At 50.4% G+C, this 15,650-nt stretch overlaps 1 protein-coding gene across 5 annotated transcripts in view; it reads left to right on the top strand.

Annotated features, from left to right (window-relative positions):
- The window catches only part of ADCK1 (aarF domain containing kinase 1), a 133,426-nt gene that overhangs the window by 66,003 nt on the left and 51,773 nt on the right, over positions 1 to 15,650 (top strand). The gene's annotated exons all lie outside the window — the stretch shown is intronic.

Below are 15,650 nucleotides of genomic sequence, written 5' to 3'. Positions count from 1 at the left end.
CTGGGGTTAGGACTTCCACATATGAATATTTGGGGGGCACGGTTCAGCCCACAGCAGATGGGTGCATTAGGTTTTCTGTAGTCAGAATCTTAACTCCAGCTTGAACGAGCCAAGGCAGAAAAGGAGATGTGTTGCATTGTAGATAGGGTTGGGCTAGAGTTGGGCCTTGGGACTCTCTTCTGGGACTCTTGTATCTCTCCTGGCAACTTCTCTCTGTGCGTCAGCTGCTTCCCTCCATGACCAGCTACCACTGGCAGCTTTTACCCTCATGTCTTCTCAGCTTCACACCTAAGAGGGCCTGACCCTGCTCCCTCTTGGAAGTCCCAGGGAGTCTCTGGCACAGATGCAAATCCTGGGGTTTATGCAGGAGCTGGAGGGGAGCAGGTGGAGCACTGTCAGGGCTAGGCCAGCATCATCTCCTACAAGCCTCACAACTGCTCTGTGAGAGTAAGTACTGTTTTTATTATTCCTATTTCACAGAGGTGCAAACTGAGGCCAGAGATGTTAGGTCTCATGCCTGAGTCCCTCAGAGAATGTGAGCAGAGTCAGGTCTGGCTTCGGAACCCAGGCTTCTAACCCTAGCATTCTGTGGCTCTTTGCAAAGGGTCATGTACTTTTCACAAAGGTTTCTCATCCTAGCAGCTTACACCTTCTGTCAGCATTCCTAAGCGGGAGGCAGGGCAGGCAGATGAGGAACCCTCGCAGGTCAAGGAACTGAATATTTAGCTTTTCCTCTGTCCTGGGCATGAATTAGATGTTTTCAAACACATGGTCTCATCTAGTCCTCACACAGCTCCGAGAGATTGGCATCCCTTTCCCATCACTTCCAGACATAGACGCTGAGACTCCGAGACGTTAAGTAACTTCCTCAGGGTCACACAGCAGGACGATGGCTGAGCCAGAAACTGAACTTGAGTGTCACCGAACTCCAGAGACACACACTTCAGTTACACAGGCTGCTTCTAAGAGGCAAGTGACCCGGGAGACCTGCCTGTGAGGTTGGGCGGGGCCAGCACCTTTCCTCTGACCCCACATCTTGCCTTCCGCTCTGGGCTGGCCTCTGACCTGTGTTCCTTAAAAGCCAATCATAAGGTGGCCGAGGAGGTCCTTGAAGAAGGGGGAAGTGGCTTAGGCTCTTAGGCTCTTCTCTGTCTTACCCCTGGGAAAGGTGCTACCCCTCTGTGCTCTCCGGTGGGGGGCTGGCCTTGGGGGAGAGTAGGTGTGCCCTCTTGCTCTCCTGCCTGCCTCCTTGGAGCTGGGTCTACTGCTGCCCCCGGGTCCCCTTTCCCCACTCCTTTTTTTTGGTTTGAGATGGAGTTTCGCTCTTGTTGCCTAGGCTAGAGTGCAGTGGCGCGATCTTGGCTCACTATAACCTTTGCCTCCTGGGTTCAAGTGATTCTCCTGCCTCAGCCTCCTGAGTAGCTGGGATTACAGGCGTCCACCACCATGCCCAGCTAATTTTTTGTATTTTTAGTAGAGATGGGGTTTTATCATGTTGGCCAGGCTGGTCTCGAATTCCTGACCTCAGGTGACCTCCCGGCCTTGACCTCCCAAAGTGCTGGGATTACAGGAGTGAGCCACTATGCCCGGCCTCCCCACTGCTTTTAAAAATGTTTTAAGGTTTAATAGTTTTTAGGGTACAGGTGGTTTTTGGTTACATGGGTAAGTTCTTTAGTGGCGATCCTGAGATTTAGTGCACCTGTCGCCTAAGCAGTATACACTGTAACCAGTAAGTAGTCTCTTATCCCTCACCTCTTCCCCACCGCTTTCTACCTGCTGCTGCCACTTGGCAGCAGAGGGAGCTGAGACCTCCACGTCTTGCTGATTTATGTTCACTGTTAAAACAATAATGTTTAATCTGGAAAGGGCTAATCAATTTTTTATGCTGATTATGAATAGGCCAGCTGTGCCTGCTTCTTTATTCATGGAGCTTCAGAAACAAGCCCATTTCCCAGGCCAGGCCTCCTTGGTGATTTATGACATGGGAGCCCCTGTTCAAGGGGAGCTCATCCGTGGCTTTACCTGTGCCACTTTGGAAGGGAAGCCTCGGCAGCTGCTGGCTTGTGCATGAGTGTGTGTGTGTGTGCGCCTGCATGTAACCAGGCAGCATAGCCTGACCCCAGGTGGAGAACTGGACTGGAATATGTACTTGTATTTGAATGTGTGCATGTGTGTGTGTGTGTGTGTAGGTTTGCTGGGATGATGCTGGGTGATATGCTTTGGCTCTGTCCCCACGCAGATCTCATCTGTAATTGTAGCTCCCCCGTCCTGTTCTTGTGATAGTGAGTTAGTTCTCACATAATCTGGTGGTTTTCTAAGGGGCTTCCCCCTTCACTGGGCACTCATTCTTCTTCTTCCTGCCACCATGTGAAGAAGGAAGTGTTTGATTCCCCTTCCGCCACAATTATAAGTTTTCTGAGGGCTCCCCAGCCACACTGAACTATAAGTCAGTTAAACCTGTTTTCTTTATAAATTCCCCAGCCTTGGGTATGTCTTTATTAGCAGTGTAAGAACAGACGAATACACTGGGCTACCATTAGGATGGAAGGTGGGAGTTACAGGATCATGGCATTAGAAAGGCTAACCAGGATCAAGTACTCGAACACTCTGCTTTTACAAGTGAGGAACTAAGACCCAAGGTGAGGTGACTTCGCTGAGGTCCCATAGCTGGGTGGTGGCAGAGGTGGGACTGTGGGACTAGACTGTCCCCCGTCCCCGTACTCTTGCTGAGAGTGCAGAACTCTTTCCACAGTGGTACAAATAGGGCAAGAGGGTTGGAGGAAGGAACTGCATGGGCGGCTTTGCTTGAGTCCTCTTGATTCGTCACAACCACCCTGGTGCCTCTGAGGAGCTTACATTTCAGGTACAGAAAGAGTTACAGACTTCACTTTGAAAGAGGTCAGCACCAGAAGAGAGAAAGTTATCTGAGGTTTGGGCTACAGCATGTGGGTGTTCTTGGAATCCACAAATAGGGTTGTAGGAGGGGTCGTTGGGGTTTTCTGGAGGAGGTGAGATGTGAGCAGAACTTTGGTGTGGTCAAGAGGAGAATGTACATGAAGGCATGGAGAAGGCCTTTGGGGCAGGACTGAGGGTCACTTGCCTCTTAGTATCACCTGAGGGTGGGGTCTGAACCTTGGGGCCAGACTAGAGAGGCCTGTGTCTCCCAGGCTGGGGTGGGGCAGGTGCTGGGTCTGGATGGCTTGGGTGTCCACAGGCAGGGGCTACTGTATGTGGACTCTGTGTGTCCCCTCCCCCTGCTGGGACTTCAATCCTGTGTATTCATTGTTTGACTTTGCAGGTATTTATCGCGCTTCTATGTGCTGGCCCCAGGGGTTATGTGGGTGAACAATCTACCATCAGGGCACTATGATCTATTTATAGGGGAAGAGCAGCTGTTAAATGTGTGAGGAGAAAAATAAAGCTTTAATAACACCTGTGATAAGGTGCCCTAGACTTTTCCTCTTGGCACTTGAGTGACTGCAGGGAGGTTGCAGTATTGAAGCTGAGACCAGAGGATGGTTAAGGGACAGGTGGAGGGGACAGAGAGAACAAGAATGCAGAGACCTCAGGATGGGAAAGAACCTGGGTCTGTCCAGAGACAGAGGGGCTTGGTGGCAGCAGGGCAGGCAGAGACCCTGAAAGATGAGGCTGGAGAGCTGAGCTGGGTGTGCTGATGGGGTCCAAGGCTGGTGTGGGGAACAAGAGTAGAACTCACTGGAAGACCAGTTACGGGGCAGTTATGGTCATCCAGGCAAAAGGGGATGGTGGCTTGGACATAGGGAAGTAGAGAGGAGAGGACTGGCATATTTGCAGATGGAAACCACAGGACTCAAGGATAGGTTACATGGAGGTGTGGAGGAAGTGGAGGTGCCACAGTCTCCTCCCCGGATTCCAGCATGCACAGTGGGGGGTGTTAGCGGGTCATCCTGCTGGCAGTTGGGGAAGGAATTTTGTACAATGCTGGAATTTGCATAGTTGCCCCCTCTTTCCTCAGGGTAGGAGCGAGTGGGTTGTGGTCAGAAAGCTGGCAGGTGGCACTGAGCAATGTGGGGTTCAGCATTGAGAGGCTAAACAGCCTAGGGTCCCTGGTTTCTAGATACAAAAAAAAAAAAAAAAGCACCCTGATCTAATGAGAGCTCTGGGGTGAGTGTGTTTCCCTGTCACCGGGTTTGTGGATGGAGAGGCTGTTATTTCTCTCTTTTTTTTTTTTTTTGAGACGGAGGCTCGCTCTGTTGCCCAGGCTGGAGTGCAGTGGCGCAATCTCGGCTCACTGCAAGCTCCGCCTCCCAGGTTTACGCCATTCTCCTGCCTCAGCCTCCCGAAGTGCTGGGATTACAAGTGTGAGCCACCGCACCCGGCCGAGGCTGTTATTTCAACAGCTGGAGCTGCTCCTGCATGTCCACCGTGGAGTCCTCATAGCGATGAGAGTCTGGCCTGGCCCCACTGCCGTGTATGAACCAAGGACTGCTGCCTGCGTGTGAGGCGGCAGAGGAAATTGGGCTCCTCAGGAAGAGAGGAAGATGTCGCTTCATCTGAGCAGGGCCGAGCATTTGGCCCTGGTGCTGGGAAGGAATGACATTGAGGAGGAAGCCTGGGAGGGAAACAGGGACTGGTTTCAGGTGTCCTCGTCTGGCATGGCAGAACTAGGAAGCTGTGATGTTCCCCTTCGTGGTCTCACATCTTGGGGTTCACACTTGACCTGTGTTCCCCTCTTCTCATTCCCCAGCTTTCCAGCCCCACTACGACCCTAGAAAATATAGTAAAAGACTAAAAACAGACTTCCACTGAGAGCGTGACACTAGCGCTCTAATCACCAGTCCGTAAAGTTTGTAAAGGGCCTGTATGAGGCTCCTATTGGCTGCTGTCACAAATGACCACGCATTGCATGGTTTCAGTCAACACACATTTATTATCTTATCCTGCAGATCAGCAGTCTGAAAATTAAGGTGTTGACTGGGCTGTATTCCTTCTAAAGGCTCTAGGGGAGACTCCCTTTTCTTGCCTTTTCCAGCTTTTAGAAGCCACCTGCCTCCCTTGGCTTGTGGCCCCTTCCTTAATCTTTACAGCCAGTGGTATAGCATCTTCCAGTCTCCCTCTGCCTTTTTCACCCTGTCACCTCTGCACCTGTCATTTCATCTCTTTCTCTAATTCTGGCCCTTCTACCTCCCTCTTGTAAGGATTCTTGGGTTGATATTGGGCCCACCTGGATAATCCGGGTTCATCTTTCCACCTCAAAAGCCTTGCCTTTGGCGCACCTGTAAAGTATCTTTTGCCACAGAAGGTGAACATCTTTGGGGGGGCTCATTTTCTGCCTACCACAGGGTCAGATAATAAATGTTTTAGCTGTTGCAGGCCATACCATCTCTCTGTCACAACTGGTTACCTCTGTAGTGGTGGCACAAGTGCAGCCATAGGCAACATGTCAACGAATGGGCATGCGCCCCAGTAAACCATAGCTCTACCATGGCAGAGAGGGTTGGGTTGCTGACCCCAGTGCTGGTGTTCTTAATCACTGCTCTGCTTGCTGGGCTGAGCCAGTAGACTTATGTTGGCTGCCAACCCCCACCTCCCAAGTGTGGGCTTTGTCTCCCCGGTAGATCCATGGCATCTGGGTTTACCTCCCTGTAAAATTCTTGGGCACTGCTGGTATCATATGCCAAGTGAATCCAGAAAGCTTTTTTACTGGGTGCAACATCCTTGCGTGTACAAAGAGCTTTGGGGCTGGGTACAGTGGCTTATGCCTGTAATCCCAATACTTTGGGAGGCCAAGGCGGGTGGATCACCTGACGTCAGGAGTTCAAGACCATCCTGGCCAACATGGTGAAGCCCTGTCTCTACTAAAAATATAAAAATTAGCAAGGTGTGGTGGTGCACACCTGTAGTCCCAGCTACTTGGGAGGCTGAGGCAAGCGAATCGCTTGAACCTGGGAGGTGGAGGCTGCAGTGAGCTGAGATCGTGCCACTGCACTCCAGCCTGGGCAACAGGGTGAGACTCTGTCTCAAAAACAAACAAAAACACAAAGGGTTTTGGTATTCACTTGCTTTTGGCTCTGAGGCAAGCAGCATAGTTTAGGCACATTTGCTGTGTAGCATTTTGCTACCTCCTGAAGCCCAGAACGTCTGTCCTGATAGCAAATGGAGCTGCTCTAAGTGAAGGATGCTGTGCTTTGTGGATCTAGGAACAACTGAGGGTTGGTGGAAAAGTCCTTTGGGGTTTTGTAAGGGTGAGCCTGTCAGGTTTTAGAATTCATGGCCCTCATCAGAAATGAATGTGAGCCTTTGTGGCTGGGCGTTCACCTCAGTGGGCAGGAGCTGTGGATGGGGACCCCTTCCCAAGGGGGAAGCGGGGAAACTAAGTGTGGATTCCTAGCTTGGGAGTTGCTGGCCTTTGTATTTCTGGCTCTCTCCAGTCTCTGTATCTCATTCCCCTTATTCATGGTTCATACATGCTGTTCCCCTTTGCCTGGAAGGCTTTTCTACCTCCTGGGTTCAAACAATTCTCGCGCCTCAGCCTCCCAAATAGCTGGGACTACAGGTGTGTGCCCCCATGCCTGGTTAATTTTTTATTTGTTTGTAGAGATGGGGTCTCATTATGTTGTCCAGGCTGGTTTTGAACTCCTGACCTCAAGCGATCATCCTGTCTTGGCCTTCCAAAGTGCTGGGATTACAGGTGTTGAGACACCGCACCTGGCCAGCTTCTCCTTCCTTTCTTCAGCTAGTTAACTGGCTCCTTAGCCTTCAGATCTCCGCTCTTTGTCATCTTCTCAGAGAAGCTCTCTCTGCTGTCCCTGACCAGATTCAGCCCCTGAGCATAGGCTCTTATGGTGCCAGCTCTCCCTTCATCGCCCTTGTCAGAGTTGGCCATTTTACTTTTATTTGTGATTATGTGGTTAGTTTCTATCTCCTTCCCTTGACTTTTAAGTTCTAGCCATAACTCCAGAGGGTGATGGCTGTACGCACTTTGGACTCACTCCTCAAATGCCCAGTGATTAGCATCATGCCCTGCATGTATTAGTCACTCAGTAAACGTTTGTTGGATAGATAAATGAATGACCCGTAGCGAATATATTCTCCTCTATAAAATATAGGCCGTAATATCTCCTCTAACCTCAAGAGAGGGTTGAGAATTACATACAAACATTTTGAAGGGACCAGACCTTACCCAGGTATACAGAACTACCCATGGTTGAGCATTCAGTCCGTGCAGGGCAAAGATATTCTGACATTCCCTTGTATTGACCCAAGTTCAAATTCAAGGGGGAGGTGGTGAGTTCTCACGTGGGCAGACTTGCAGTGGTGGTGCAGGGCCCGGCTTGCCTGGGTCTAATCTCCTGGTCCCACCTCTCTCAACTGTGATGGGGCATAAGCAGTTGGTCTCTGGGGCTCAAGGCTGGCTCATTGCCTTAGTATTCGGATCACCCAGGGGTTATCTGCCTGGGCTGGGACCTGGCTCTGGGGGTCTCTGGCTTCATACTGCATTCTGTCCAGGACCTCTGGTCTCTTTTACCCCAGAGATCTCTGTCACAGGCAGGGACATAGATATGTCACCCTGTGAGGCTATAGGAGTTATTAAGATGGGGAACGCTGAAAGATTAGATTTATGATAGCCAACGGTGGATTATGAAGAATAATTTATCAAATGTCAGTGCCCATGGCCTACAATTTACAGAAGGTTTGCTTAAACTGAGGAGATCTGATTGGACTGTCCCCTCCCGCACCACGAATGAATGACAGCTCTAATGGATGGCTTCCCAGGCTGGCCAGCCACACTGGGTGTTTATCTGCTTTTTATTAATCATTATTATCACAACATTTCCATAGAGTCCCTTCATCCACAGCTCTCAAGGTACCTAGCACCCGGGAGGCCCCTCAGCCACCGTGAAGGAACTCTAGCCACTTCTGGGAGGTGTTTCAGCTACCCTGGATCAGCTGGAGGGCCCAAAGTCCCCTCTCCCTGATGAGGACAGGGAAAATCTAACCTTAATTCCATTCATCCATTAGGAAATACCTACCGAGTCCCATCAGGTATAAGGTGCTTTTGATACAGTGCTGAGCAAAAGCAGACGTCTGTAGTCTAGAAGAGAAGAGGAAAATTAAGCAAATATAAAGAGGTAAATGAGCAGCCGTGGCGATTGCTCTCAAGGAAGGTGCATGAACCCTGAGAATGTATGCAGGGGAGGCTTCTCTGAGGAGGTGATGGTTCAGCTGTGATTGGAAGAATGAGTGGAGGAAGGGAGCCTTTTGGCCAGAGGGGACAGTGTGTGCAAAGGCCCCATGGGGCATGCAGAGAGCATGCTGGTGGCTGAACGAGGTCATATGTTTCTAGTGGAGGGAGGAGGGTGGGGCAGGAGAGGTAGGCCGGGTCAGACCCCATGGGTCGTGTTCAGGATTTTGGCTCTGGGAAGCTGGTGTAGTGACTTATGTAGAGAGATCAGCTTAAGTTTGGGAAACTCACCCTAGCTGCATGTGGAGGCTGGATTGGAAGAGAAAGGGCAGGCCGGTGAGGAGGTCATTGCAGTCTCTCGGGAAATGAGGATGGTGGTTAACACTCACTGATGGAACCAGACTGAGAGACCAGAACTGCTGACTCTGTGCCCAGCACTCTCATTGTAGCACTCTGCCCTCATAACTGGAGGCATCGCGTGAGTCACCCACTGCTACTGCAGTTATTGGGGGGCTACTGTAGGCTCTATTCTAGACCCTTTATGTATGTGGTTTCATATGACCCTATGAGGTCAATATTAAAATAACCATTTTACAGATAAGGAAACTGAAGTACAGTGGATTTGAGCCTTGGCAGTTTGACCTAGAACCTGCACTGGAATCACCAAGCCTTTATAGCTTCTCAGGCTAGACTGTCCTGACGAGCTGCTGGGCGTGTCTCAGAGTGCACACACAGCCATCCTGGAGTATGGGTGCCCCTGGCTTCTTTTTTCCCTACCTGTCAGCCGCTGGTCACCATCTTGAGGGAGGAAAGAAGCTTGGTCTGGCCTGTGATGCCCTTGACAGAGCCATGTGGGCAATGGCCTTGTGCCAGGAGGCCCTTCAGCAATTGGCAAGCATTGTGCCAGCCTCAGTGCAGGAACAGTTTTGTAATTTCTGGGGTTGGCCCTTGTCAGGAGGGCCTCAGGTTCTGCTGCTGGCCCTTCATTTTCTTTTCAGCTTGGCAACAGCAATAGCGAATGGCTCTGCAGAACCAATAGTTTGATCTTTTGGAACCCCAGAAAGAACACAAACTCCATGGAAGACAAGGTCGGAGTGTCCTTGAGCTGTTACTGCCATTATTATTTTTATTACAATAAATTGCTCTGAGTGGAAAGCTGGTGATGAGGGGTATTCCCACCTTGAGGCAGGGCAGCTGTTGAGTGGGGCGGAGGTCCGGACAAGGAGTGAGGAGGGAGAGTGACACTTGATGCCTGTTCTCCCCTCTGATCACCATGGTCACATCAGAGGTGTCCCCTTCTTACCTTGCTGGACATTTCTTTCAGGATTGGAGGAAGCAGCAATGTGCAGGAAGCACTGTCTTCAGCAGGCCCTGCTAAAATACAAGTGTGTTTTTCTGAGAGGCTGTTGCCTTTGGAGGTCTCCTCATGGCCAGAGACTATGTTAAGTACACTCTATGTAATTAACATGGTTCCTGTCATGCGATGGTCCTGCAGCAAATATGTGTTGACTGATCGGCTTAGGCTAAGGAATAGCAAATCGGTTTCATTTCATATATGAACTCTGGTCAATTTGTAGTGGCTGCCTGGGGCACTGTGTTGAGATTCCAAGGCACCACCTGGGCTCATCAGGAATGGACTAGTGATGTCTGGCATCTAGTAATAGTTACTAATATTAGTTAGCTATTGCCACATAACAAATTACCCACATCCCACCTCCAAAACTTAGTGAGTTGAATCAATAAACATTTGTTATCTTACAGTTTCTGTGGGTCAGGAATTTGGGAGGCTCTGGCTGAGTCGTGAGCTTGCAGTCCTATGGAGGCCTGGCAGGGGCCGGAGGACTGTTTCCAAGACGGATCACTGTTGTCAGGAGGCCTCGGTTCCTTGCCACATGGACCTCTCTGCAGTCGGCATGAGTGTCACCATGTCATGGCAGCTCACTTCTCCCAGAGCAAGCAATCCAAGGGTGAGTGAGAGGCTTGTCACCGCCTTTATGACTTAGTCTTGGAAGTCACACACTATCACTTCTTCCATGTGTTCTTTGTTGGGAGTGGGTCATTAATTCCAGCTCGCACTAAAGGGAGGGGAATAGGTGCCCCCTCTCAAAGGGAGGAGTATTTAAACATTTGTGGACATGTTTCATTTAGTCAATTAATTTTTAACATCCAGTTGGTACCAAAATATTCTGTTAACACCATGCTTAGGACACTCCAGTGGTTTCTCACCCTTTTTCTCCCTAATAATTAATTAATTATAGAGACAGGATCTTGCTATGTTGCCCAGGTTGATCTTGAACTCCTAGCCTCAAGCAGTCCCCTTGCTTCGGCCTTCCAAAGTGCTGGGATTACAGGCATCAGCCTCCATACCTGGCCATTGTGAACATATTTTAAAACTACCACGGGGAAGTGAGTGTGCTTGTGCCACTTACTTGCTGTCACCGTCAGGTGTCACCTTGGAAGATATAGGAATAATCCTGAAGAGGTGGGTTACAAATCAGACATGTTTAAAGGGGAGGGGCAGGAATTGCAGCAAAAGCGGGTATTGGCTGACAGGGCAATGACAAGATATAGGGGTATCTGGGGCAGGCCCCTGGGAAGTGGTGCAGGGAGAACTGGATGGGTTCCAAATGGAGGTGATGGAGAGGTGGTGCTGGGTTTTCTGCCCAAGGCAGACATCAGAGTTTTGCAGAGTCCTGGATAGCTGGAGTTATTGTGTCTGCCTTAGGCTGGGGGTGAGAAAGGGGGGTGAAACTCTCTCCAACCACTTCCATTAGTGCAGACGGAGACTTGTCTCTGCTCACCAGGCTCCAGTGGATGGCAGCTGGCACCCAGCCAGGTGTAGGGCAGGCCAACTTGAGACTGCAGGAGCCAGATGTTGTTTGCTGCTGATGCCATGGTAACCTGCCCCGAGTTGGTTCTGCCCCAGGTGCCCTAAGTGGGAACTGCTTGGTCTTGGCGTCCAGGCCTGGGCTTGCCTGCTTTGAGGCAGGCTTCCGTCTGCATCTGGAGCCAGGCAGTTCGGGGTTTGTGAGATGCATTATTGATACGGTGACGTAGTTTCTAAAACCAAAATTGGCCTGACGTGACCGAGTATGGGAACAATAGCCTGGAGTATTTGAAAATGGGCCATCTTGGAAGAACTCAGCTGTCCCCCATCCTGTGACTGGGGAGCCCCTTCCCTGAGGGCCCTGAGGCTGGCCACGCTGCAGCATCTGGAGGGGCTGTTTAAGATACTCTAAGCAAAACTCCCCAGGAGGCATAGTGTGGTTTCTCCAGAAGATCCTGACTTCCTGTCCCCTTATTTTGGTCTTGGCTGGTGCTTGGCTGCTCAGTGTGGCAGTTTGGTAACACTGCCCTGGCTTCATGGGACTCTGCAGGGTGGAGTTTCTGGATAGTCTCTTACTCTGCCCTTTGACTCGGGTATGATGTCACTTGGTCTCCTGATTCCCAGGCTCATGAAGCCAGACTGCTGAGGACTTAACTGCCCCGGATTTGCCAAGCCCCTAGGGGATGACACATTTTTTCTTACGCCCCTGGTGCTTTTTTGCTCATGAAACGACAAACACTTCCCTGCTTCACACACACACACACACACACACACACACACACACACACACACACAGAGAGAGAGAGAGAAACCAAACGATAAAAAGCCAGAGAAACTCTTTTTCTGATTATTTTTCCTTTTCCAGACAGGGACATCGATATATTTGAATCATGGGCCGACAGTAATTAAAAAGCACGTAACTAGTCATATTAAAATGCAGTTGTTTTACTTAACTGATTTTGCCGCTAGACCCAGAGCGGAGGCGGGGAAGAAGGAAATGGGGAAAGAAAGGCTTAGAAAGGGAGGCAAGTTTCTGTGAGTGACTGGAGGCAGCTGAGGGCCCTGCTTGAATCTAATTGCTGCAAATGCTGCAGTTTGTTTCTGGTAATGGTTTTCTGCTGAAAGGGCTGGGGGGCGAGGCCTGATTGGAGGGGGTGGCGTTTGTTTCAGCTGCATGGGGGGTATAATTCTGCTTTTGGGACAGGGTCTATTTTTCCTTACCATCTATCAGCATAAAGTACTTCCACTGAACACTTTGAATCAAGGTTCCATTTAGAGATACTTTATTCATATTTAATTACAGGCTGCAGCACCAATCTTTAATTACCTTTTTTATAAGCCAGCTAGGAACATCCACTAGCAATCAATCATCATGTGTGTGTATGTGTGTGTGCTTGCTTAAGCACAGGAGGGTGTGGGCGTGTGACTTGCTTCCTGGTAGAGAAGGAAAAGATGGCTGCAGGGACACTGGGGAGGGGGTGGGGTAGGGTGTCTGTGTGACAGGTTTCCGGTGCCCAGTGAGGGGTGCATCCTCCTTTCCCCCTGCCTGTCTTTGTTTCTGCTGATGGTACTGGGGATGTGGGCAAGTCCTCACAGCTGGGTCTTGTTCAGGTGCTGAGTTGGCCACTGGGCTTGGGTGCTCTCTTGAGGCCCCCTTGATTCCCCTGGTGAGGATGGGGAATTGTGGGAGGCCTCCTTCATGTCCTCTGGGGATGTGGTGGACCAGACTTCCTCTCACCCTAGAGATTAGGATCTGCTCACCTCAGCTCTTTCTTTTCCTCACCTCCCTCTGGGGTGCTCTTGGCAGCTGTTCCTGCTACACAGCCCTAGTGATGCCATGTCACTCTTCGGTTGCAATGACTCTGCAGTGCCCCTGCAATGACACGGGCTTGGAGACTGGTTGTCCTTCTCAGACAGTGAGCACATGTTCCTGGGAGTCAGGTGGTGGCTTGGGGGTAAGGAGTGAGGCCAGATGACCCCCAAATCCCTTTTCAGTGGGAAGATTGGGCCATTTTAGCTGCCTGGGAGATGAGGGTGTGAGTTCACAGCTCTGCTCCAGAAAACCCTCTGCTTGGTGCTCCTTCAGGAACTCCAGAGAGCTTGCAAAGGGACTTGGTGTTGATCTCATTATGTAACAGCTGGGGACATTGCCGAGGCTTTACTTTCCCTTCCATTCCTGGGTCCCTGTCCCAGCAAGGGGGTGGGGAGGGGACGGAACTCACACTGGGTCTCTTAGGGGTGCTGGGCACCATGTCTGTGTTTTTTTTCACTTATGCCTGCTGGGGCCTGAGAATACTATGTCCTTCAGAGCCCCTTCTGTTGTGTGTGGCAGAAAACTGAAACTGACCTAAGCAGACAAAGGAATCATAGGGTCGGTACTCAGGCATGGCTGGATCGAGAGGCTCAAACGTTGTGGCCTGGGTTCACTCCCTCTGTCTCTTGGTACTCTGCTTTCTTCTTTGTTGCTACTATGTGACCCTCAGCAGTTCTACCCCAGGCTTATATTTTTATGTCAAGTTCCATTGAGAAAAACATCCCTTCTATATCAAACAAAAGTAAAATGATTTTGTCTGATTGGACCAGTTGAGTTACCTGTACATCTCTGAACTAATGCACATGGCCAGAGATATTCAGGGTCCTGATTGGCCAGGCCAGGGCCTCACACCTGCCTTGGAGGAACAGGTGTGCTTTTTCTATTTTGGAAAGCTGCATGTTTGAGGTCTTTGGATTCATAGGAATGTGGGAACAGGAAGGTCTAGCCATTTCCGAGGGAAGAAAAAGTTCATTCAATTCTTCTCCAGTGGAATAGTGGATTCAGTCATTCAACAAATTTGTTTGGCACCAACTAGTCCCAGCTGTGTTCTAGGGAGTTGCAGGGAATTCAGCAGGGAACAGAACAGACAAAAATCTTTGCCCACTTGGAGCTGATGTCCTAATGGGGTTTATAGGGATGATGATCCCGTTGTTTCCCCATCCCAAGTCCAGGCCCAAGATAAAGGGTTCTTATGCAGAGAAACTCAGGGTGATTGGGTGGATGACAAGGGAAGAATTTTGCCATTGGGAGTCTAGAACTCACGAAGGAGGAGGAAAGACAAGTGTGTTTTTGGGGGAGCAGGGAGAACCAGACACTGGGAGAGATACAAATAACAAACCAACCAGGATGAAGGGGGCCAGGGAAGTGAATCCCATACCCATCTCTCCTGACAGAGAAGCATAGGCCTTTCCTCATGTGACCTGGGCCTTTGGTCTGGGCAGGATGTTGATAAATGGGAATGGAGTTTAGTGAAAGCTACAACAATGATGACAGGGCTGGAGGGAGTGATTTATGAGAGGAGTTTAGGAAAGTGATGGTGTAGCCTAGCAAATGGGGTGAGGATGGTGGCTGTGGGTCATGTGACATCTGAAGTCCAAGGAGAGGGGTGGAGGGGCAGGGCAGAGTGGCTGCTGCAGTAATGGGGACTGAGGGAGGAAGGGCTGCGCAGACTGAATAGACTTCAAAGCATGAGGGCCTAGGAGGGTGGGCCAGGAGAGCAGGCATCGATACATGCTTGTGCGTGTGTGTGTGTGCATGTCTGGACTTTCCAGGATTGTGAGGCTGTACAGAGGCTTAAAGAAATGGAGGGGATTAGGATTTCAGCCTTGGCCAGTCTTGGAAAAGACCTTTAGGGGCCTCTTTCCTAGTTGGCAGAATATTTGGATCTGGACCATGTAGGTGTGACCACTCAAGTCAGGGAATTTTATTTCCTTGAGGAATATCGGTATGGCATTTCTAAGAGGGAAGGAGGGAAGGAAGAAAGAAGAAGGAAGAGTAAGGAGTATATTTTCCACTTCATAGAAAAAGAAAGGCACAGAAAAGGCAAAGGGCTTTGTTCAGGCCTACTTTGAGTGGCATCGCAGGTGATGACCTAGAGCAAAATTCTGGCTTGCAGCCCTGGGCTCTCTGCTCGAGTGGCCAGGCTGGGAGTGGACTTGGTGACCCATGTGGAGGCTGCTGCTCAGGCAGGAACAAAAGGTGGTTGTTGGTCTGGGGCCTCAGGCAGGAACAAAAGGTGGTTGTTGCCATGTAGCACTGTGCGTGGATGGATGGGGCACCAAGGGGGCTGCAGCAAGATGGTGACTCTTGAGATAGCCAGGCGGCAGAAGGACAGCCCAGCGAGTGTGAGCTCACCTTTGAGCTCCCCTGGTTGGTAGAATGGAAACGTCCTCTGTCTGATCCCCGTCTGGGGCTGAGATACTGGGCTGCCCCGGGCCCACGTTCTGTTAATGTTGGATTGTCCATATGTGAGAACCCAGGAGGCACAGCGGTGGATAGTGCAATGGGCAGATAAAACTCAGTTCTGAACAGCACTTCTTTAACCTTTGATGGAGGTGCTTAGGGGCCCATGCACAGGTATGAGGATGTGCCTTCCATGCACATCTTCTGTCCCCCTCCCTCTATATGCCTACCGTTCATGAATGTCCAGCAGCGGAGGACCAGGCAAGACCTGGTTCTGGTACACAACTGATAAAGCAAAAAATCTGTTCTTGGGGCTGGGTGCAGTGGCTCATGTCTGTAATCTTAGCACTTTGGGAGGCTGAGGTGGGCGGGTCACTTGAGGTGAGGAATTTGAGACCAGCCTGCCAACATGGTGAAACACGATCTCTATTAAAAAATACAAA

The sequence above is a fragment of the Piliocolobus tephrosceles genome, chromosome 6, assembly GCF_002776525.5.
Source record: "Piliocolobus tephrosceles isolate RC106 chromosome 6, ASM277652v3, whole genome shotgun sequence".
NCBI lineage: Eukaryota > Metazoa > Chordata > Mammalia > Primates > Cercopithecidae > Piliocolobus > Piliocolobus tephrosceles.
This window is presented reverse-complemented; position numbering and strand designations above follow the sequence as displayed.